This window comes from Saccopteryx bilineata, chromosome 3 (genome assembly GCF_036850765.1).
Source record: "Saccopteryx bilineata isolate mSacBil1 chromosome 3, mSacBil1_pri_phased_curated, whole genome shotgun sequence".
Classification (NCBI taxonomy): domain Eukaryota; kingdom Metazoa; phylum Chordata; class Mammalia; order Chiroptera; family Emballonuridae; genus Saccopteryx; species Saccopteryx bilineata.
The window spans coordinates 210,492,749-210,515,693 of NC_089492.1; the positions used below are offsets into that span (position 1 = coordinate 210,492,749).

Sequence of the window (22,945 nt, forward strand, 5' to 3'; positions counted from 1 at the left end):
GGTTTTTCTCCTTTCTTTTGTTTATGTGATGAATCACATTGATTGATTTGCAAATATTGTACCAGCCTTGCCTCCCAAGAATAAATCCTACTTGATCATGGTGTATGATTTTTTCCATATATTGCTGGATCCGGTTTGCTAATATTTTATTGAGGATTTTTGCATCTAAGTTCATCAGGGATATTGGCCTATAATTTTCTTTTTTTGTGTTGTCTTTGCCTGGTTTTGGAATCAGAATTATGCTCGCCTCATAAAAGGAGTTTGGAAGTCTTCTTTCCTCTTGAATTTTTTGAAATAGCTTGAGAAGGATAGGAGTTAGTTCTTCTTTGAATATTTGATAGAATTCACTTGTGAAGCCATCAGGCCCAGGACTTTTCTTTTTTGGGAGTTTTTTGATAGCTGTTTCAATCTCATTTGTTGTAATTGGTCTGTTTAGGTTTTCTGATTCTTCCAGGTTGATTTTTGGAAGATTATATGATTCAAGGAATTTGTCCATTTCATCTAGGTTGTCTAGTTTTTTTGGCATACAGTTCTTCATAGTATTTTCTTACAATATTTTGTATTTCTGTTGAGTCAGTTGTTATTTCTCCACTCTCATTTCTAATTTTATTTATTTGCGTCCTCTCTCTTTTTTTTCTTGATGAGTCTCGTTAAGGGTTCATCGATCTTGTTTACCTTTTCAAAGAACCAGCTCCTGGTTTCATTGATCCTCTGTATTGTTTCTTTAGCCTCTATGTCATTTATTTCTGCTCTGATCTTTATTATTTCCTTCCTTCTACTAGCTCTGGGCTTTACTTGCTGTTCTTTTTCTAGTTCTTTTAGATGTAGGGTTAAGTTGTTTATTTGAGCTTTTTCTAGCTTCTTGAGGTATGCCTGTAATGCTATAAACTTCCCTCTCAGAACTGCTTTTGTTGTGTCCCATAAATTTTGAGTTGATGTATGCTCATTATCGTTTGCTTCTAGAAATTTTTTAATTTCTTCTTTGATGTCAATGTTAACCCATTCATTGTTTAATACCGTGCTATTTAGTTTCCAAGTGTTTGAATGTTTTTCAATTTTTCTATTGTGGTTGATTTCTAGTTTAATGCCATTGTGATCAGAGAAAGTGCTCGATATGATTTCTATCTTTTTAAATTTGTTGAGCCCGCTTTTGTGCCCTAACATGTGGTCTATTCTAGAGAATGTCCCATGAGCGCTTGAAAAGAATGTATATTCTGCTCTTTTAGGGTGAAAGGTTCTGAAGATATCTATTAAATCGAGTTGATCTAATATATCCTTTAAGTCTGCTGTTTCTTTGTTAATTTTCTTTCTGGAGGATCTATCTAATGATGTTAATGGGGTATTGAAATCTCCTACTATTATAGTATTGCTGTTGATCTCACCCTTTAAGTTTATCAAAGTCTGCTTTATATATTTAGGTGCTCCTATATTAGGTGCGTAGATTTTTGTAATGGTTATATCTTCCTTTTGGATTGCTCCCTTTATCATTATGTAGTGACCTTCTTTATCTCTAACTATGGTCTTTGTTCTAAAGTCCATTTTGTCTGATATAAGTATTGCTACCCCAGCTTTTTTTTTATTTCCATTTGCGTGAAATATTTTTTTCCATCCTTTTATCTTCAGTCTGTGTGCATCTTTTGATTTAAGGTGTGTCTCTTGTAGACAGCATATATATGGGTCCTGTTTTCTTATCCATGCAGCTACCCTATGTCTCTTGATCGGATCATTTAATCCATTAACATTTAAGGTTATTACTTATATGTAATTGTTTATTGCCATTTTTTTTCTTTAAAACTGTTTTTCTCTTTTGCCATATTCTTTTTTTCCTTTGATCTGTTTACAACAGGTCCCTTAGCATTTCTTGCAGCCTTGGTTTGGTTGCAGTGAAATCCTTGAGTTTTTTTTTTTTTTTGTCTGTAAAGCTTTTTATTTCTCCTTCAGTTTTAAATGATAGCCTTGCTGGATAAAGTAGTCTTGGTTGTAGGTTCTTGTTCTGCATTACTTTGAATATTTCTTGCCATTCCCTTCTGGCTTCAAGTGTTTCTGTTGAGAAGTCAGAAGTCATCCTTATGGGGGCTCCTTTGTAGGTGATAGTCTTTTTTTCTCTAGCAGCTTTTAATATTTTCTCTTTATCATTTAGCTTTGGTAATTTAATTATGATGTGTCTTGGTGTTGGTTTCTTTGTGTTTCTCCTTAATGGAGTTCTCTGTGCTTCCTGAACATGTGAAACATTTTCCTGCTTTAATTGGGGGAAGTTTTCCGCTATAATATGTTTGAACAAAGTCTCTATCCCTTGTTCTTTCTCTTCTTCTTCAGGAACCCCTATGATGCAGATGTTATTTCTCTTCATGTTGTCACAGAGCTCTCTTAGAGTTTCCTCAGACTTTTTGAGTCTCTTTTCTTTTTTCTGCTCTGCTTCCGTGCCTTTATTTATTGTGTCCTCTAACTCACTGATTTGATTCTCTGCTTCATCCATCCTGCTTTTAATTCCTTCCATTGTATTCTTTATTTCAGATATTGTATTTGTCATTTGTCTGATTCTTTTTTATTATTTCAATGTCCTTTTTTTATATTTGTTATCTCTTTATTTAGGTTTTTGTAATGGCCATCTATGGTGGTTCTAATATTTTTGAGCATCTTAACAATCATTATTTTAAACTCTACATCTGGTAATTTGGTTATATCTGATTCACTTAGGTCCTTTTCTGGGGATGTCTCTTGGTTTATTTGTGTTGTATTTCTCTGCCTCCACATTTTCTCTTCATGGGAGTGGCTGTGATCACGTGCTCGGGTGCACAAGGGTTGGTGGCCTTGGCCTTTGCCCCTCCCCCGTGTGTGATGTTATGTTTGGTCCTGAGGGCACTGGCGAGCACCTTTGCTCAGCTGCAGGTCTCTGCCTGTTTCCGAGCTTTCGCCCTGCTTTTGCATGATGATCCCACTCAAGGAACAGCTGCTAGCCTTGGCTCTACCACCAGGCAGGGCTGCGTGCCCAAGCTCAGCTCCGTACTGGAACTCCGCCTCTTCTGGGCTTTTGGCTCCACCCCCACAGGAGGAGCCGGCTACCAAGTCAGACCGCAAGCCTGAGTTGCACAGGCGGGGCAGGGATGTGCTCCTCTGCCCTTGCTCCAGGGCTGGTTTCTACTCTTTCCGGATTTCCCGCCCTTCTCCCGGAGGCTGGATTACAGGCTGCTGGCAGCTGAGCTTGGCCGCTTTTGCACACCCCCTTCTCCCTAGCCGGGCAAGATTGAGCTCACACCTGAGCCCAGTGGTGGCCAGCCAGCTTCCAACCCTGCTAGCAGAACCACGCTTTTGTCTCCCGCTGCCGCCTGCCCTCTGGCGGGCCCTCAGCCGCGTGGGTGGGGGCGTTGCAGCTCGGACCCTAAGACTCACTACTGTAGACCCGAAAGCTCCCTCCTTCTATGAGACTCTGCTCTGAATGCTGTGGGGGAGCTTGTTTTGCTGCTCTCCTGCTTCCCTTTGCTGGTATTGCTGTTTCCGGGGGAAATATTCACTTCAGCTTTGGGGAGTGACTCGTCCTAGGGGTTAGGGTGGCTATCTCCCAAAATGTTTCTCCCTATGCCTCCTAGATTGCACTCTCTTCCTGTTACTGTGGTTCTCTCCCCTCTCCCTCCGTCCCCAGGAGCCCCGGGTGAGTGTTTGTGAGAGAGATGTTCTGCGTGGTCCCTTTAAGAAGGATCCTGGGTCTGAGAAATCAGACTCTCTCACAAACAGTATCCTGACTTGTTTCCAGCTAAATACTGTCCTTACGCTTCTTCTGGGCTCTGGGGCTGCAGGCTGGGGCTTTGTTCCTGGGGCTCAGGACCCTTTTCCCTCTGCTAAACTCACTTCCCGCCACGCGAGTCTCTCCCTGCTGCCGTTCGCTTGGAGAAGCTGGGCAGCCCTCTCCGCGTTTCCGCTTTTCCCCTTTTCCTACCAGTCTCTGTGTGGCTTCTTCATTGTTACTTGGTTGAAGAGTCCTTTTAGTTTAGTCCAAAGTTGGTTTTTCCAGCTGATAGTTCATAAAATTAGTTTGTAATCCACTTTGGTTCTGGGAGGTAGATGCTGGTACATCCGCCTACTCTAGCGCCATCTTGTCTCCCTTGAGTGGAGTCTTGAGCCTACATGGCCCTCGGGGCCCACACTGAGCCCCTTGTTCCAGGGCAACCTTGATGTTTTATTCAGACTGGATTAAAATGTACTCTGCAGTCATGGGATTTGACCTCCTGATGACGGCTAAGGGACCAGATGATGCAGCCTGGAAGTGTTGATGCAGTTCCCTATGGGACAATCCTTAACCAGTGAGACTCAAGAGTAGGAAAGGATAAAATAAATTCCTAACCTTTCTCTGTTCTGCAGACTACTCTGAGGTGTGATTTCTTCCATTGCCCTTCAAAAAGGCCTGTGGGTATACCTGCTGAGAAACCCGTGCGTTCTCTGCACGTTATGAAATGACAGTCAGTGCCCCAGTGCAGCTGTCACAGCTCTGCACCTCCTTCTCTAGTTTCCCCTTAGCCTTATCCTCACTCCCAGGGCTTGCGTCTCCCAAAGAATAGTTTTTCCATTTTTATTTCAGCTTCTGTTTCCTAGAGGACTTAAGATATCAATCACACACACAAAATTTTTCAACCCCACTCTCCCTCCATTTTTTCTACTTAGCATCTCTCTTCCTTTGAAATGTTTTAAAAAAGATTTTTGAAAAATGTTTATCTGTTTTCTTATCTGCTACTTATACCTCAGTCTAGCTCTTCTCTACTATTTCTCTAAATTGCTTTTATCAAGGTTAATAATGACCTTGTTGTTAAATCTTCAAGGTAATTTTTAGCCTTGATCTTACTTGATCTGCCTGATCACTTGACACAAACCTTACCTCCTTCTTCCAACATGGCATTGCCCTGCATTCTAGACAATGCACCCTTGGTTTTTATCTTGATATTATGCTACTCCATCTTAGTCACCTTTATATATCATGTAAATATTGATGTTTTCCAGGGTTCTATCTTTAATTTCATCCATTTCCCTCCCCTCCCCTCTACTCCCCTCCCTTCCATTCCTTCTCCCCTCACCTCCCCTTTCCCTCCCCCTCTCCTCTGTTCTCCATCCCTTTCTGTCCTCTCTCTTCTCTTCCCCTCCCTTCCCTTCCATTCCCTTCTCCTCCCTCCCCTTGTATTCCCTTCCCTCCACTTCTTCCTTCTTTCTGTATGAGCCCATCTCTGGGCAGTCTTATTCATTCACATACCATCAGGTGCCATCTATATGCCAGTAACTTCAAAATTATATTTTAAACCTAACTTTTTCTCTTGAGCACCAGAATTTTAAAAGGATATGTCATATTAGATATTTCCTCATTGATGTTCTATAGGCCCTTGAAACTCGACATATCCAAAACTGAAACTCAGCATTCTTTTCCCACCTATATTTGTTCTTGTTCTTGGCTCCCCTGTCTCAGTGACTGGTGCCTCCACTCTTAAGTCAGATGTCAGATGTCATCCTCCCTCAGGTACAATATAAACCCCAATTCTAGTGACCAATTTATCCTAGTTTTCCTGGGACTTTCTTGGTTTACGGTGAAAGTTCCCACATCCATGAACCTCTTGTAATCCTATGAATATTGGAATGGTTTGTCTGCAGCTGTCCCAGTTTTTTTTTTTTTTTTTGTATTTTTTCTGAAGCTGGAAACGGGGAGAGACAGACAGACTCCCGCATGTGCCTGACTGGGATCCACCCGGCACGCCCACCAGGGGCGACGCTCTGCCCACCAGGGGGCGATGCTCTGCCCCTCCGGGGCGTCACTCTGCCGCAACCAGAGCCACTCTAGCACCTGGGGCAGAGGCCAAGGAGCCATCCCCAGCGCCCGGGCCATCTTTGCTCCAATGGAGCCTTGGCTGCGGGAGGGGAAGAGAGAGACAGAGAGGAAGGAGGGGGGGGGGTGGAGAAGCAAATGGGCGCTTCTCCTATGTGCCCTGGCCGGGAATCGAACCCGGGTCCCCCGCACTCCAGGCTGATGCTCTACCGCTGAGCCAACCAGCCAGGGCCCAGCTGTCCCAGTTTTAAAACTGAAAGTCTCACATCTTGGGAAACATTTCAGTCCTGGGCAAACCAGGAAGGTTGGTCACCCTTCCTTTTACACCTAATCAATCATCAAGACCCAATTCTATCCTGTTCTCTCCATCTTCATTTCCACTATATCCACTGCAGGCCATTATCATTTCTTGCCTAGTGCTGCACAGCTTTTTAGCTTTTCTTTTGCCTCTATCTTTACTCCCCTATCTTGTTCTTTGAATTGTTGCTAGCGCAATCTTTCTAAACTGTAAATCAGAGGATGCCATTCTTCTTCTTCAATATTTTAAACTATTCCCTATGTGCCCTAAGATAAAGGACACATTTTTTAAAATGGGTCACATGGCCTCTCATCAAATTGTTCTGTTTATTTTTCCAGACTCATCCCCTTCTCACTTTCCTCGTACGTTGTATGGAAGCCTCGATGCCAGCTGACCCCTCTACAGAAACAGCCTTTGTTTTTATTTTATACCCACATAGACCTAGAACTCTCACATTCTCTTTCCCAAACCTACTTCTAAAAGATCTTATTGAGCAATGGAACTCACAGGGGAGATGAAGGGGATAGTCTATCAAATGTGGTATAGTAACAACGCTCAACTTACCATTTGACTTTTTTCTTCCGTAGTTTCTTCTCAGCTGTGGCATTTCTAGAAAAAAAAATTTTTTTTTGGTTCTACTTTTGTCCCAAGGACAGCCTTCGTATATCTATCTGGCCACCCCCTTTCCAGGCTCTTTACACTCATCTCTTTATTATATTGAACAATTTGGCTTTGCTCTAGCCTCTATTTATAAATGTACCTTCTCATCTCCATCTAAGAACTCAGTAAAACAAAGTATCCTTCTGTTTCTAGATTCCATGCTTGCTTATTGCTGTTATATTCAGCTTGATTATGTTCCTTAAAGTCGCACCTCTCATCCCAAGTAGCTTATTAAAATCTTTCTTTAAAAATTTAGTGTTATACCCCTAGAAAAATTAATTTACCAGTTGCTAAGAGAGTGTTTCTTCATTATTTTACATGTGTTTCAGCCATACAGGCTTTTCTATATTTCTCTTTTTTTTAATAAACATTTTTAAAAAAATTTTTTTACAGGGACAGAGAGAGAGTCAGATAGAGGGATAGATAGGGACAGACAGACAGGAATGCAGAGAGATGAGAAGCATCAATCATTAGTTTTTCATTGCGCGTTGCAACACCTTAGTTGTTCATTGATTGCTTTCTCATATGTGCCTTGACCGCGGGCCTTCAGCAGACCGAGTAACCCCTTGCTCGAGCCAGCGATCTTGGGTTCAAGCTGGTGAGCTTTTTGCTCAAACCAGATGAGCCCGCGCTCAATCTGGAGACCTCGGGGTCTCAAACCGGGTCCTCTGCATCCCAGTCTGACGCTCTATCCACTGCACCACCGCCTGGTCAGGCTCTATAGTTCTCTTAATATTTCTTGTCCTCTGCACCTGTGTTTTTGTATAAGTTGCCAAATTGCCTAAGATCCTTTACCACCATTTACCTAAAAGAAATAATAAATAAATAAATATATAAAGTTGACTGACTAATAAATATACCTAAAGTTATAAGATTTTTTTTTTTATGTCTCCATGCCAAAATTAGTCCCTAGCACCAGGAAAAAAACGGATTGGTTTTTATAAACTGAATTAGTATTAGATGTAGTTCATAGGGCTTGATTTGAACAAAGAAATTCCTAATTACATCATGACTCATTTCAGCATTTTTAATCATCATTGCATGATGGAATTCATTGCATTAATCTCTAAGGGATTAGAAAGAAAACTAATTTCACATTTTGAAAGTCATTTTCAAGACCTCCAAAGAAGGCTGGTTTATAAAGGTCATGAAAAAGGCCTAAGAATTATATAGCTCTCAGTTTGATTCTAAGTCTGAGAATCAGTACAATTAATCAAAACTGCACTCCACAGTCCCTTAGAAAACATTATGCAAAACACATGGAAATTATGTGCAGCCTAAGCAATCATGTGTGTTTACAGGTCGGTCATATTCAATTAATCTGGTTTATTTTCTTGATAACATCCTTTAGTATACCTTCATTTTTTTTTTTGGGGGGGGTATTTTTCTGAACTTGGAAACCCGGAGGCAGTCAGACAGACTCCTGCATGCGCCCGACTGGGATCCACCCGGCATGCCCACAAGGGGGCGATGCTCTGCCCCATCTGGGGTGTCGCTCTGCCGCAATCAGAGCCATTCTAGCGCCTGAGGCAGAGGCCACAGAGCCATCCTCAGTGCCCGGGCCAACTTTGCTCCAATGGAACCTTGGCTGCGGGAGGGGAAGAGAGAGACAGAGAGGAAGGAGAGGGGGAGGGGTGGAGAAGCAGATGGGCGCTTCTCCTGTGTGCCCTGGCCAGGAATTGAACCGGGACTCCTGCACGCCAGGCCGATGCTCTACCACTGAGCCAACCTAGTATACCTTCATTTTTACTAATGCAAATTGAAAGTTTTAAGATGGCAGTAGAATAAGTTCTTGTTGTGTATAAGGAGTCACACTACTTGATTGATCTTCCTTAATACTAGAGCCCTTGAGCTTCAAAGCTTTGAAAGGAGTATGGATTATCAAAACAAACATAAAGTTTAAAAATCTAGATTTCTATCCAGCTATATTTTCTTAAGTCATTTTAAACTCTGTGCACTTTCTTGTTTTTTAAACAATCTTTATACTCATACACAATAGGACAAAAGTAGGTTTACAGTTGGAGTATGCAAAACAGAGTTTATTCTGGTATTATTATTTATTAATTATTGTATTATTTTCCATATGAGTAACTGTAAACCTACTTTTTCCCACCCTGTATTTTAAAAGAGAGATCTTCCTTTGTGTTTTTTTTTGCTCAGAAAGTAACATAAAGTAATAGATGTGAAAATTCTTTGAAAACTAAAAATGTTTTGCAAGCATAGGTAGGCCTGTCATCTTTTAGATTTGTAAAAAGCAATCATGAAGAAAATTTACTGTAACAATCTATTTATCCTTCCTACTATTCAACTGTTCATTGAACTAATTTTCCCCTCCATTGTCATCAACTATTTATCAAGAACTTAATAGCTTGACTAGTGGTGGCTCAGTGGATAGAGCATTGATCTGGGACACTGCGGTCTCAGGTTTGAAACTCCTAGGTCTCTGGCTTGAGTGCGAATTCATCCGGCTTGAGCACAGGGTCGCCAGCTTGAACGTGGGATCATTGACATGATCCCATGGTCGCTGGCTTGAGCCCAAGATTGCTGGTTTGAGCAAGGGGTCACTAGCTTGGCTGGAGCCCCCTGTCACCTCCCCCCACCATCAAGGCATGTATGAGAAGCAATCAATAAACAATGTGATGCAACTACCAGTTGATGCTTCTCATCTCTCTCTCTCTCTCAGTCTTGCTAAAAAAACAACAACAAAACTTAATATTTGCATATAACAGATAAGATCTATGCCCTCCTGGAACTTATACTCTTATATAAATAGTAAATAGACAACTTAAATTTTGATTGATAAAGTTTATAATTGAGAAGGGAACTGTGGGATGAACAGATTAGGTAGAGTGGTGGGTAGCAAAGGTTTTCGGTGAAAAAGTGATGTCTAAGCTGAGAGCTAATGCTTCAGCTTTCCTGGGAAAACATGGGAGGTCTTTTAGGTCTCATGGGAAGTATGGGTAATAGCAGGGCAAAGAGAGGTGATAGAATGTTACAAGTAAAGAGAACATTGTGTACAAAAGTCTTGAGGCAAGAGTAGCTAGTTCAACACAAATTTCAAGGTAGCTGTTCTGCCATGTAAGAAATCTCCTCTCAAATTATTTATGAACAATGTATAGTAGGTAATTCCATAAAATATCTGAAGTGTGAGAGGTGTGGCTATCTGTTTGCAGCTGTTCTTTGGCCCCAAGTCTTAGATTAATCCTACCAGTCCTGGTAGCTTGCTTCAACTTTTTATACAAACAAATCTTTGGACAGTGAATTGCCAAGACTTCAAAGCTCTGGTTTTTAGACATAGCAGTTTGAATTGAAACATTGCATGACAGTTTGAATTGAAACATTACAATTTGCAGATAACTCAATAACAATATTTCCATCTCTTTTCATTTTAAAAAAGAGGAAACTACCATATTTCACATGTATAAGATTCACCTTCATTTTGGGGCCTGAAATGAAAAAAAAAACCCCATATTACATAAAGTTATTAAACTCTAGTTTTATTCATCATAAAATTCATACAATTTCTCATCACTGTCAAAACTCCCATCCATTACCTTGTCCTCATCTGTGTCTGATGACGAATCACTGTTTTCATATATTGCTTCATCCTCAGTTCCATCTATGGCATTTGAAATGCCACACTTCTTTTTTATTATTATTATTTTTTTTAGAGAGAAGAGGGAGAGACAGAGAGAGAGAGGAGAGACAGAGAGAGAGAAGGGGGGAGGAGCTGGAAGCATCAACTCCCATATGTGCCTTGACCAGGCAAGCCTAGGGTTTTGAACCGGCGACCTCAGCATTTCCAGGTCGATGCTTTATTCACTGCGCCACCACAGGTCAGGCAAATGCCACACTTCTTAAATGACTTAACAATGATCTCAATCTTGAAATTATCCCAGGATCTTTTCACCCAGGTACAAACTTCTCCTATAGTTGGTTTCTTCACTCTTCCTGCTGGTGTCAAATTGTCACCAGAAGACTTCATCCATTGGTTTCATTCGTCTCTCATGGCAGCTTGAAGGGTTTGTTAATGCTGACATCAAGTGGTTGGAGCTGGGATGTCAAGCTTCCAAGTATGACAGCAAGTTTTGTTTTTTGCTCTGCAGCAATCTTCTTTGTGTTTTTTGTTATGTGTGCCCTGCACTGATCAAGCACCAATAGGGCAGGTTAGCATACGAGCCCCCCTGGTCTTCTTTTCCACAATTTCTCAAACCAAATCTTCATCCCATCCTGATCCATCCAACCCTTGTCATGAACGTGGATAATTACTCCTCGAGGAATGTCTTCTTTTGGCACTGTTCTGCACTTGAAAATCAGCATAGGAGGCAGCTTGGTTCCGTCAGCACAACAAGCTAGCACAACTGTATAATGGCTCTTTTCATGTCCATTTATCTTCATAGTTACAATTTTCAGCCCCTTCTTATCAACAGTTCTGTTACTTGGGACATCAAATTGAAGGGGAAATTTGTCCATCTTTGCAATCTGTCCTAACTCAAACTGATGTGTCTTCCAACATTGAATGACAAAACGATGAAATTCAAGGACCTTGCTGACAGCTTTTAGGCATCTTTTGGGCAAGTCTGGTGCTTGTACACATGCTTAGTCCATTCTGTTTCATGAACCTGAAGCACCAATTGTGTCTTCCTTTGAAATCAGGAACTTCTTTTTCATTAGCAATTCTTCTTGCCTCATGCTGAACCATCTTTGTGGACACAAGAATTCCATTGTGGCACTTTAGTTGTTCATTGATTGCTTTCTCATATGTGCCTTGACCGTGGGGCTACAGCAGACTGAATGACCCCTTGCTCAAGCCAGCAACCTTGGGTCCAAACTGGTGAGCTTTTTGCTCAAACCAGATGAGCCTGCACTCAAGCTGGCGACCTGGGGGTCTCGAACCTGGGTCCTCTGCATCCCAGTCCGATGCTCTATCCACTGCGCCACCACCTGGTCAAGCAACACAAGAATTCCAATTGTCCTTTGCTCTTCAATCCATATCTTCAGTTCCCTCTCTAAATCAGGCCATTTTGCTGACTTGCCTCTCATGGTCCTCTTCTGCTGTGGCATTTTCAGTAGGGTTTTTCTTCCAGTATCCAGTCTCAGATTGATTTCTCAGTTGGAGGAGGACCAGTCTTATGTTCAGCAGCATGATTTCCATTCAGTTTTGCCAACTGGGTCACTTTTAACTTGAATTCAGCACTGTACGAAAATCTTTTCTCAGCCATTTCTGAGCAGAACATGGCAAAACATAACCTATAGTAATATACTGGTAACAAGTGTGAAACAATGAGCGCAAAGACAACAAGCACAAAAAATTGGGAAATGCAAGTTAAAAGAAAACTACAACCACTGTATAAGACGTACCCAGTTTTTAGACCCCAATTTTTTTGGAAAGGGGTGCGCCTTATACATGGGGAAATATGGTACATCGCACAGGAGTTAGGTATCTTTCCCTAGGTTATTCAGCTCTTAAATAGCTGCTATTAAATGGAATACAAGCTAGTTTGGACAAAACAAGGGTCTTCACATATTAAAATCAGGAGCAACATGACCACTATAATACAAAAAGATTAAGAACCTCTGCAGAGGACAAATACTGCCTTTAACAATATAGGACAACAAAGTAACTAACTTATCACAGGTATAAGTTGTTATTTGCCTTAAATGATCAAACTCTCTAATCTGAAACATTGCCAATATTACCTGCCATAGCTCTTTTCTGACATTCTATTATTAGAGTAGATGAGTCTGGAAAGCGTGATTGTTTCCTAAAGTTCTCTTGAACTTGATATTTCAGTGCAAAATAAATTCCTAGGCACTGTTTAAGAAAGATAAGAACCTGAACTGAGGACTAAGAAAAAGACAAATAAAGTGGAACTGTAAGAAATCCAAATATATATAAACTTCTAATTACCTAAGGCTGGCAGTATATGATTCCTAGGGAAATTGACCAATCAACCATAGTCGAAATGATTGCTAAGCATCTCCAGCCTAGACTAACAACTAATCATAAGAATAACAACATAAATGAAAAATAGAATCCTTCTCCAGTCTGATTATTGAATACCTGGGTTAGGTATGGTGAAGAAAAGCAGGTGTTTCATGTCTGAAGGTATTAGTACTACTCTAAAGTCTAAGAGAGATATATTACACCAAGAAACATAATGATTCAAATTTCTATATCCTCTTCCCCTTGTACACATACCCCAGGCAATGGCCAAACATCTGTTGTAATTGTTCTCCTGCTACAGAAAACTTTGCAGATGATGGTCAAACCCTTCAGTGGAATGAAAAGGTCCTAAGAGTAAACCTTCTCTTACCAGACTTTTTTCTACCATAAAACTTTTTGTATTTCTTAGGAATTTTTCAGTTGCAAGTCACAGAATACCTAACTGAAATCTTTGTAAGCCAAGCATTATTGCCTCTTATATTTGAAAGGGTCAGAGGTAGGTCTTGTTGTAGATGCAATTTGATCCAGGGGCTCAAATGCTGGCTTTCTTATCTCACAACACTTTTTTTTTCTTTGTGTGTCAGCTTCATTTTTGGGTTCCTTCTTTAATGAGATAATATGGCAACAGAATTTTTAAGATTCATACCATCATTTACAAAATCCAGTGGAACAGTGAAAACTTTTCTTTTTTAGCGTCAGTCACCATGGCCAGGAAGTAGGGGTTGTGAGGTTTTGCTTAAGTCAGTCAGGGTCCTCCACAGAGGTGGGGAGTGGGATTTCCCATCTAACTGACTTGGCAGAGAATTGGGATGGGAGGATTCCCCCCTCCCTTTTCACCCCCCCCCCAAATTCTGCTAGTAGATGAATGGGAAAATTGCAAAGAAAAGATTTTTGTACCCTTTTATTTTTCTTCTCTCTTTTTTGGCATTTCACCTAAAAGGATTCTCAGTCAAGTTTAGATTCTGTATTGATTGAATATAGTTTCAAGTTCATGCAATAAAGATTGAAAATAACTGTATATTTAACAAGGTAGAAGTTTATTTAGCTCTCATTTAAAGTCTGAGATGGTATGGTGGCTCTGTACTGTGCAATTATACAGGACTAGGTTCCCACCTTGCTCTGTGATCTCCAGGGTGTCACTTCCATCACACCTTTGTCTCTATTACAACTGGCAGAAGGGGCAATGAAGGGGGAAATAGATCTCTTTCCTTTAAGTCAGATTTTGTCACCATTTTCATTATTAACATTCTTGGCCAGATAATTTTTTGTTGTATAAGAATAGCCTGTGCAATGTAGGAAGTTTAATAGCATCTCTGGCCTCTACCCACTGGATTCCAGTAACATCTCTCTCCCCTCAAGTTGTGACAATTAAAAATGAATCCAGATTTGTCAAATATCCCCTTGGGTGGGGGAATATTTTACTTTTGCTCACATTATTTGGCCAGAATGGAGTCTCGTGGTCATTTATAACTATAAGGAAGATTAGAAAGTGGATCACTTTTTTTTCTTGATGGCTTTGTGCCATCAAAAATGGGACCTTTAGTCCTGTCTGGGTTGCTCAGTTGGTTAGAGAGTCATTCCAAGGTACGCCAAAGTTGCAGGTTTGATCATCAGTCAGGGTACATACCAGAATCAACCAATGAAAACAAATTGATGTCTCTCTCTCTTTCTTCTTTCCTCTCTAAAGTCAATCAACAACAACAACAACAACAACAAAAAAGGGACCATTAACATTCTCTGCCACAGTGTTCAAGTATATGTCATTCTCTGTTAATATCAACTAGGGCCACAATGACAGTAACAAAAATAATTATTGAGCTTTTAACTTCATTCACCTCCAAGATTTCACAAAATTTTCCCTGAGTATTCTGAGAAGCTTTGATATGCATTTCATATTCATGAACATTCTTTTAGGCTGCAACTATGGAAAACTTAGAAATTCATGAAACTATATTTAGGCATCTTACAACTGATCATTCCACTGGTGTCCATTTTGAGGACACTGAAGTTTATGTCAAGTATGAGTTCTGGTTACTCTCAAGGCTTTCTCTCCAAAGCTGTTGATGCAGCCTTATGTCTGCCATTAATGCTAAAGTCATTGGTGCCAAATAAAGCCACCAGCCACCTGCTACATTGTAAATCTCTTCCCACCCCCAATCTTTGGTCTTATTGAAGTACTGATGAGGGCATTCAACACATTATAAACATTTTAGTGAATCCAGCTTTTCCTCATGGCTTCTTCCTTGCTTAAGACTCACTGCAAGACTGCAGGTGTTGGGATAAAAGACAATTCTGAAAACACAAACTTTCATGTACTCAAACTCATTCTTCCATTCTCTGATGATTGAAACATTGTTATTGAATAAAGCTTATATACTTGACACTTCTCTTAGCAGAATTATATACCACAATTATTTCTCAGTCCTACACATAAACAGAATTCAGGTATTGTAGGAATAGGCTATGAAAATATGCAGAGTTAGAATAACAATTAGAGACAGTGAGGCACCCTAGGGTAAAAGCCCTGAGTGGATGAGAGTCCAGGGGCCTCTCTGACCTTGTGCTGGAAACAGCAAAACAGCAGGATAAGATTCCGCAACACAGAAATGTTTAGGCTCTCAAAACAGAGATTAGGAGTCAGCATGCTCCTTACACTTTACTTCAACCCTTGAAAACTTCTGCTGCCTACTTCCTTGAGTTATTTGTGCTGGGTAATAAATATCTGAGTAAGGCCAGGAATGGGGCTTCAGTCTTTCAGTCTGCTGACTAGTGATGTTACCTCTCTTTGGCGCCTTGGAGCATGTCATCTGTCTCCAGGTGGTTTATTGTCACCATGGCAAGTCATACCCCGTGTGAGGAACGGGAACCAAATGTAAGATTTGCTACTCCATGAGTAGTTCATTGTCACCATGATAAGGTATAATGTTCCATTAGTTTTCCTGACTAGGCTGAATATGTGGAGATCCAGTTTAGGCTCAAACTGAAATCCTTTGCCATTTATTTATTCATTTACTCATTATAGTCATTCATTATTTTCACTTATTTATTCAATCAATATATTTATTGAATATCTACTACATAAAGACATGTCAGTTCTTAGAGTTACAACTGTGAGCACCGCTGACATGACCTTCAACTCTATAATCTAACAGGTGCTGTGATCACAGCTCTCTCCTCCTCTGAATTATCAGTTTGTGGATTGTGTAGTTTGTCCATTGGAAGTTGGTAAATTAGACCAGAATATCTCTATAATCTACTTGCTGTCAGTGGTGTGTAATCAGGCAATTCAAAATTAGTGTAGGCCAATCCTAGTGATGAAGATTTTTCTGAGACAAAAAGTAAAAATCATCTATTCATACACTCTCAAGCTAAGCAGAATGTCTGAGTTATTAGGCATCTTGAATTTTCCACTATTTTCTGAATCCGAACTCTTCTTTTTCTTCTGAGCTTTGGTCAGACTGAGGGTTAACTGCACTGTAATGTGTGATTTGCTCTGTAAGAGCTCATAATCTGACATATTTTTTCCTTTTCAGAAAAAAATTCTTATTGTGGTAAAATATTCAACATGAGATTTATCATTTTAATCCTTCTTAAGTGTATAGTTTTGTGGTATTAAGTACATTCATATTTTTGTGCAATTATCACCATCATCCATCTCCAGACCTTTTCATCTTCCCCACTGTAACTCTGGACCCATTCAACAATCACGCCCCATTACCTCTGTTCTCCAGCCCCGGGCAACCACGATTCTACTTTATGTCTTTATAAATTTGACTGCTCTAGGTACCTCATATAAGTGGAATCATGTGGTATTTTTCCTTTTGTGACTGCCTTATTTTACTTAGCATAAAGTCTTCAAAGTTCATTCACACGTGTGTCAGAATTTCCTTCCTTTTTAAGGGTGAATAACATTTTACTGTATAAATGAATATAGCACACTTCATCAATTCAGTCATTGATAAACTGAGATGCTTTTTTTCTGCCTTTAGGTGGAGTCCCATCTTGAATGCTAAGACCTACATGCTTCCAAATATTCTACTAGTTCATGTAAACACTTTAAATTACGGTGCTTAGCTCTGTGGCATTAATGAACTAAGCTGTAAACCCTGCAATTGTCACTCAAGAAGAAAATGTAATTTTATAATAAATCAAATTACTGACACTTTTATTTGAGAGAGAGAGAAGCATTAACTTAATGCTTCATTTAGTTGTGCATTGATTGCTTTTCTTACATGCCTTTGACTGAGGATTGAACTGGCAACCTTGGGCTCAAGCCAGTGACCCTCAGATGGAGCCAGTGACCCTATGGGGTTTGAACTGGTGATCTTGGCTTTCAAACCAGTGATCTGATTGTTCTGGGCTGATGCTTTATCTATTGTGCTATGACCAGTCAGGCAAATTACTGCCACTTTTTATTAGCAGTTAAAGTCCGAAAATGGAATAATAAAATTATTATTTTATGAAAAAATGTCAGTCTAAATATTTTAGCAATCAATGCCATTAAGAATATTTTTAAATAATGGGAAATCATTATCTTATTTGTTCATGCTGACCAGTTTGATATCCCTCAACCAAATGTGGATTTGAATTTTAAATTAATTACAATTAAATGAAATAAAAAATTCCATTCCTCAGTCACACTAGCTATATTTCAAATGCTCTATTGTTGTTGTTAGTGGCTACTGTATTGCATGGTACAGACATAGAACATTTCTTAAAATTGTGAATATTTTATTCTAAAGTGCTGATTTTGATAGCTTCGATTTTCTCTCTGATAGTCGTTAGGGATCATTTAAAGTTCATAAAGTTTATTGCTTCCCAACAGAATGTTATATTCTGAGTGCCTCTTGGCTTTGCCAGCCTCCAGTCCGCAGTTGAAGAACAGGACTTAATTTTCTGTGGAGCAAAATAACGGTATTAGTGTAGTCTGGCCCTTGGCAGTCACCCACATAGGCACACAGGGCTCAGTATGCAAAGGATAGAGGAAAGGTGACACTCCAGTAAGGGCAAAGGACGCAGGAAATGAAAAACTAGATTCATTGTAAGTTAACAGTAGTTTAAGTTTTTATGGGTTTTTGAAATTTAGTTTGTAGCCTCTCAAACCCCAAGTAGTAAAAATGCACATAGATGGAAACCCTTAAACAATAAAGAACATATTTGGACTCAGTGCCTTTTAATTCTTGTGACAGGATACTTGTAAATTGAGCGTAGAAAGAACTGTCTTGGGGATAGTAAATAGTACCTAGTTATAACCAAGGCAGATTACTTTAGACTCTGTCTTTTCTTTAAAGAGATGATTTTCAACCTTTCTTCGCAACCAAGATACGTTGGTAGTAAAGGTTTATTTATAATTATTTTGTTATCTTATTTGTATGACATCCTGTGCTCTTAATGCAGAGCAAATAAATTTCATTTTTAGGGTTTTTGATAGCCTTTTCTTAACAGTTTGCTCTATCTCTAGAATTATCCTTGTTTATAATTGGAGCTCAACAAAGGAAGAATGAATGAGTGAGTGTGAATACCCTAGAAGTTCTGGAAGGCTGGGTTGGGAATCATTCCTTTAGGGAAATTGATTTACTCTGAACAAGGCTATTTTGAACCTCTTCATTAACAGGCTTGCAGGGTCCTTCTTCAGTTGACAATAAAGCAGCAGAGGATAGTGGTTAAAATAATGGACATAAATATAAGATGGCTTGGGTTCAAGTTCCAATTGTCTGATTAGCCATGGGAACTAGATCATCTTAAACTCTTCAAGCTGTTTCCACATTTGGAACAAAAAAAAATTCTTGGATTTTAAATATTAAAAATGTAAAAAGTTAGGCCCTGGCCGATTGGCTCAGTGGTAGAGTGTCGGCCTGGTGTGCGGGAGTCCTGGGTTTGATTCCTGGCCAGGGCACACAGGAGAAGCGCCCATCTGCTTCTCCACCCCTCCCCCTCTCCTTCCTCTCTGTCTCTCTCTTCCCCTCCCGCAGCCAAGGCTCCATTGGAGCAAAGTTTGCCCGGGCGCTGAGGATGGCTCTGTGGCCTCTGCCTCAGGCACTAGATTGGCTCTGGTTGCACTAGAGCAATGCCCCCAGATGAGCAGAGCATCGCCCCCTGGTGGGCGTGCCGGGTGGATCCCGGTCGGGCGCATGTGGGAGTCTGTCTGACTGCCTCCCCGTTTCCAACTTCAGAAAAAAAAAAAAAGTAAGAAATTAGAAAAATATTTAATTAAAAGTGCTTAAAAATTTTAGATATTCTAGGATTTTTGTGAGGATCAAATAAGTTAAAATATACAAACTCTTTAGTATAGTGCTTGACACATAGTTAGCTCTCATTTAAACATTTGTGGGAAGCATCTAGGCTTAGGCTAAAAGTAAGAGAAGAGAGAGAGGCAGAGTGCTTATGTTATGGGAATCTAGAATGGAGAGGTAATTTCTGGCCCAGTCCACAAACTACAGAATAAAGGAGATGAAGAGATAATACAACTTTATTGCAGAACAGACAGTAGGAAATATTACTGCTGAAAAGGAACTATTAAGTTCTAGATACCTGCTGAGTTCTTGACAGTCCAAACATACTCCAGCCTCCTGACCTTTGTCTTTCTTTTGTCTCTGCTGGAAATAATCTTTTCCCAGATATCTGCCTGGTCATTCCTTCAGTTTATTCAGGAATTTGCTTGAATCATATTCCTTTCTGTTAAACCCTATTGAAAAGGAACCTCCTACCTTCTAATTCCCAATCTTCAATTATAATGATAATTATATACCCTACTTTATTCTTCTTACAAACACTTTCACCATTGATACTATTATATGTCATTTCTCACCTACTACATTATAATTATATGTGGGAAGTATCTTTTTTCCTCAATATTCTTATAATATAGTGCTTCTTCATGTTAGACCTGCAAAGCATTATTGTAGAATTCATGTTTTTGTCATTTGATCCTCATAAAAACTCTGCGTGGTAAATGACTTTAACCTCAAGCTATGAGGGTGGGGGGGACATGGTGTTCAGGGAGGTTAAATGATTTGCTAAAGATCACATAGCTAATGGGTCTTTGAACCAATACCTGTGATTCAAATCAAATGGCTTTCTAATATATCACATAAATTAGCTCTATACTCTTTTTTTGAAAGAAACTATAAGTTTAATGGAAGGTGATTACTGATTATGCAAAATAAGGCAAATAATATAAAAGAGGACAGAAATTCTATATACAAAGTTAAGGAAATAGGTACTCTCTGACATCTGAGATGAGTAAAATGTTGACACAATTCTTTTTATTTTTTTCTACCTCCATGGCAGTTGGCAGAAATGAACAGGTTTCCACTGACCTTGGCACTCAATCTCTTATGCCAGGTATTTGAACCCCAGCCTCAGGAGGCTGAATCATCAAGTAAGTCTGCTTTCTTTATTACATTATAAACTTTTGGAACAGGGGCTATATCTTCATCTCTGAGTTCCTTATAACCTTTAGCATAATGCCTTGCCAGATGGTCAGTGTCTGTAGAATGACAGACATCTGTGCTTCCATGCATTGCAAAACAAGTTGGGCTAAATGCCTTCTGCCATGCTGCTTACCTCAAAGAGTCTATGACTCTTTTGAAAAGTACTTGAAGTGTTCATACGTGCTTATTAAAGTAGAGTCATATATGTCAAAACCCAGCATGAGGAAAATTGAAGGAAAGTAATATTGGAAGTTTACATGGGGCATACATTCTTACTTGCAACAGGTGACTAACCCATTTGAACATGACTGTGAGTAGCAGGAGGACCTGAAGGTGGAAATTCTTTGTGCTTTGGAAGAAAGCTTTGATCTAATAACTGGTTGAAACCCTAACATCTACTATATATTATGGAAGAGATAAATGTTAGCAGATGCAATTTTAGGGCAAATATACAATATGATTACTCTTTCATCAAGTAGGGATTAAAGTTGGCTGTTTGTAATGGGAAATTCAAATAAGAGTGGCTTGTGTCAGATAGGCGTTTATTTTAATTTCCTGAAACAAAACATCCAAAGGAAGGCAGGGATGGCGCAGAGGCTCAAGGACATCAGGTCTCTAAGATCTTTGCAGTTTCTTTTAGCTTTTCCCTTGTGGTCAAGTGTAAGTGGCTGCTGCAGTGCTCGCCATCATGCCTGCACTTCCGGTTGCAGAAGGAGAAAGAACAAAGGGCACAGAGATGGAAAGGACATGACAGCTGAGTCTCTCCCCTCTTTCTTTGAAGTATTTTTCTTTTTTTTACCTCTGAACTCTGACCTACAGCTCCTTGGTCAGAATTGTGACACATGGATACTTTTGCTCATTTATACATCTATCTACAATGAAGGCTGGGAAATTTAATTTTTATTACCTGGACACTTTGCCCCCATTTGCCAAATAATAATTGTCAGAGTGGAACAATGGGAGAATGAATAGATGTTGAGGAAACATCTAGCAGTCTTGCCATGGCTGTCCATTAAAGAACCTCAGAAATTCCCATCAGTAGATGAGTGGATAAAAACGCTGTGGAACACTCCTGTGAACAGGGTGCTCTGAGCTGGCGCGGAGCTTGCGGGCCATGCCCTGCAGTCTGCGCTCTGCATAGGTGCCTGCGGCACCCAGCCATCAGCATCCCTGGGGCCTGAGGGTGGGGGCTCTCTGAATGCTGTGCATCAGCCACAATCTGCTCTCTTAAAAGTTTGGTGCTTTGAAAAGTGAGAAAGCTGCTAGTGAACTCTGTTCTCCTCTATCAGGAGAAGTAACCGAAATTAATGAAGCTCTAGCAGAAAATCCAGGACTTGTCAACAAATCTTGTTATGAAGATGGTTGGCTGTTCAAGATGACACTGAGGAGCCCTTCAGAACTAGATGAACTAATGAGTACAGCAACATATGACAAATACATAAGATCCATCAAGGAGTGAAAATGAAACCCCTAAATAAAGTAGCATGAAACAACTTAATCTAGCATAGTTGTCTTTAATTAGTGTTGAATAGAAGATTTAAAATAGCAATTTTTAAGCCCTGGCCGATTGGCTCAGTGGTAGAGCATCAGTCCAGTGTGTGGATGTTCCGGGTTCAATTCCTGGTCAGGGCACACAGGAGAAGCACCCATCTGCTTCTCCACCCTTCCCTCTTCCCTTTCTCTCTATCTCTCTCTTCCCCTCCCACAGCCAAGGCTCCATTGGAGCAAAGCTGGCCTGGGTGCTAAGGATGGCTCCATGGCCTCCACCTCAGGCACTAGAATGGCTCCAGTTGCAACAGAGCAATGCCCTATACGGGCAGAGCATCACCCCTTAGTGGGCTTGCCAGGTAGATCCCGGTTGGGCACATGGGGGAGTCTGTCTCTCTGCCTCCCTGCTTCTCACTTCAGAAAGATACAAAACAAACAAACAAAAAATTTTTAGTAATACTAATGAAAAAAGAAACTACTACTGGAAGAAAAGAACCCCTTAACTTGCTAAAGACTATGGCTAAACACAATATGCATTTTCCACAACACCCTATGATTTTTAAGCTAGGCTACAGTTATGATATTCAAAATTACTGAAATTATCTGTGGTAAAATCTAGTAAAAATTATGTATTTGAGGATAACATTGCTATCTTAAGCCTTAATATATTGTAACTTGCTTACATCAGTCACTGGATGTGGGTCAAAATACTTAGTGATTTTTCCATTAGACAAAACTAGCAGTGGAGAAAAGTTTCTGTTGTTATGGTGTCAGATGATGAAAAATACTATATTAATTTAGCAAAAATATAAAGAAAAGCTGTGGTACAGCCTGACCAGTGGTGACACAGTGGACAGAGCATCTACCTGGCACACTGAAGTTCCCTGTTTGAAACCCCAAGGCTTGCCAGCTTGAGCATGGGGTCACCAGCTTGAGTGTGGGATCATTAAAGTCACTCACTGGCTTGAGCCTAAAGGTCCCTGGCTTGAAGCCCAAGGTTGCTGGCTTGAGTCCAAAGTAACTGGCTTGAGAAAGGGGTTACTGGCTCAGCTTGAGGCCCCCCGCCAGTAAAGATATGTATGAGAAGCAATCAATGAACAAGTAAAGTAAAGCCACTATGAGTTGGTGCTTCTCATCTCTCTTCCTTCCTGTCTTTCTCTCTCTCTTTCAAATCAATAATAAAAAAAGCCCCCCCAAAACAGTGGTACATTTACAATGGAATAGTACATGGCCATAAAAAGAAGGAAATCTTACCTTTTGCAGCAGCATGGATGGAACTGGAGATCAGTATGCTAAGTGAAATAAGCCAGTCAGAGAAA

The 22,945-nt window shown here is 40.1% G+C and overlaps 1 long non-coding RNA gene across 1 annotated transcript in view; it reads left to right on the top strand.

Moving 5' to 3' along the window:
* LOC136330986 (uncharacterized) overlaps positions 1–22,945 on the top strand; it is a 95,978-nt gene that overhangs the window by 68,483 nt on the left and 4,550 nt on the right. The window contains exon 5 of the long non-coding RNA XR_010730422.1: positions 19,996–20,086. This is a non-coding gene — a long non-coding RNA (uncharacterized lncRNA). The remainder of the gene's footprint in view (positions 1–19,995; positions 20,087–22,945) is intronic.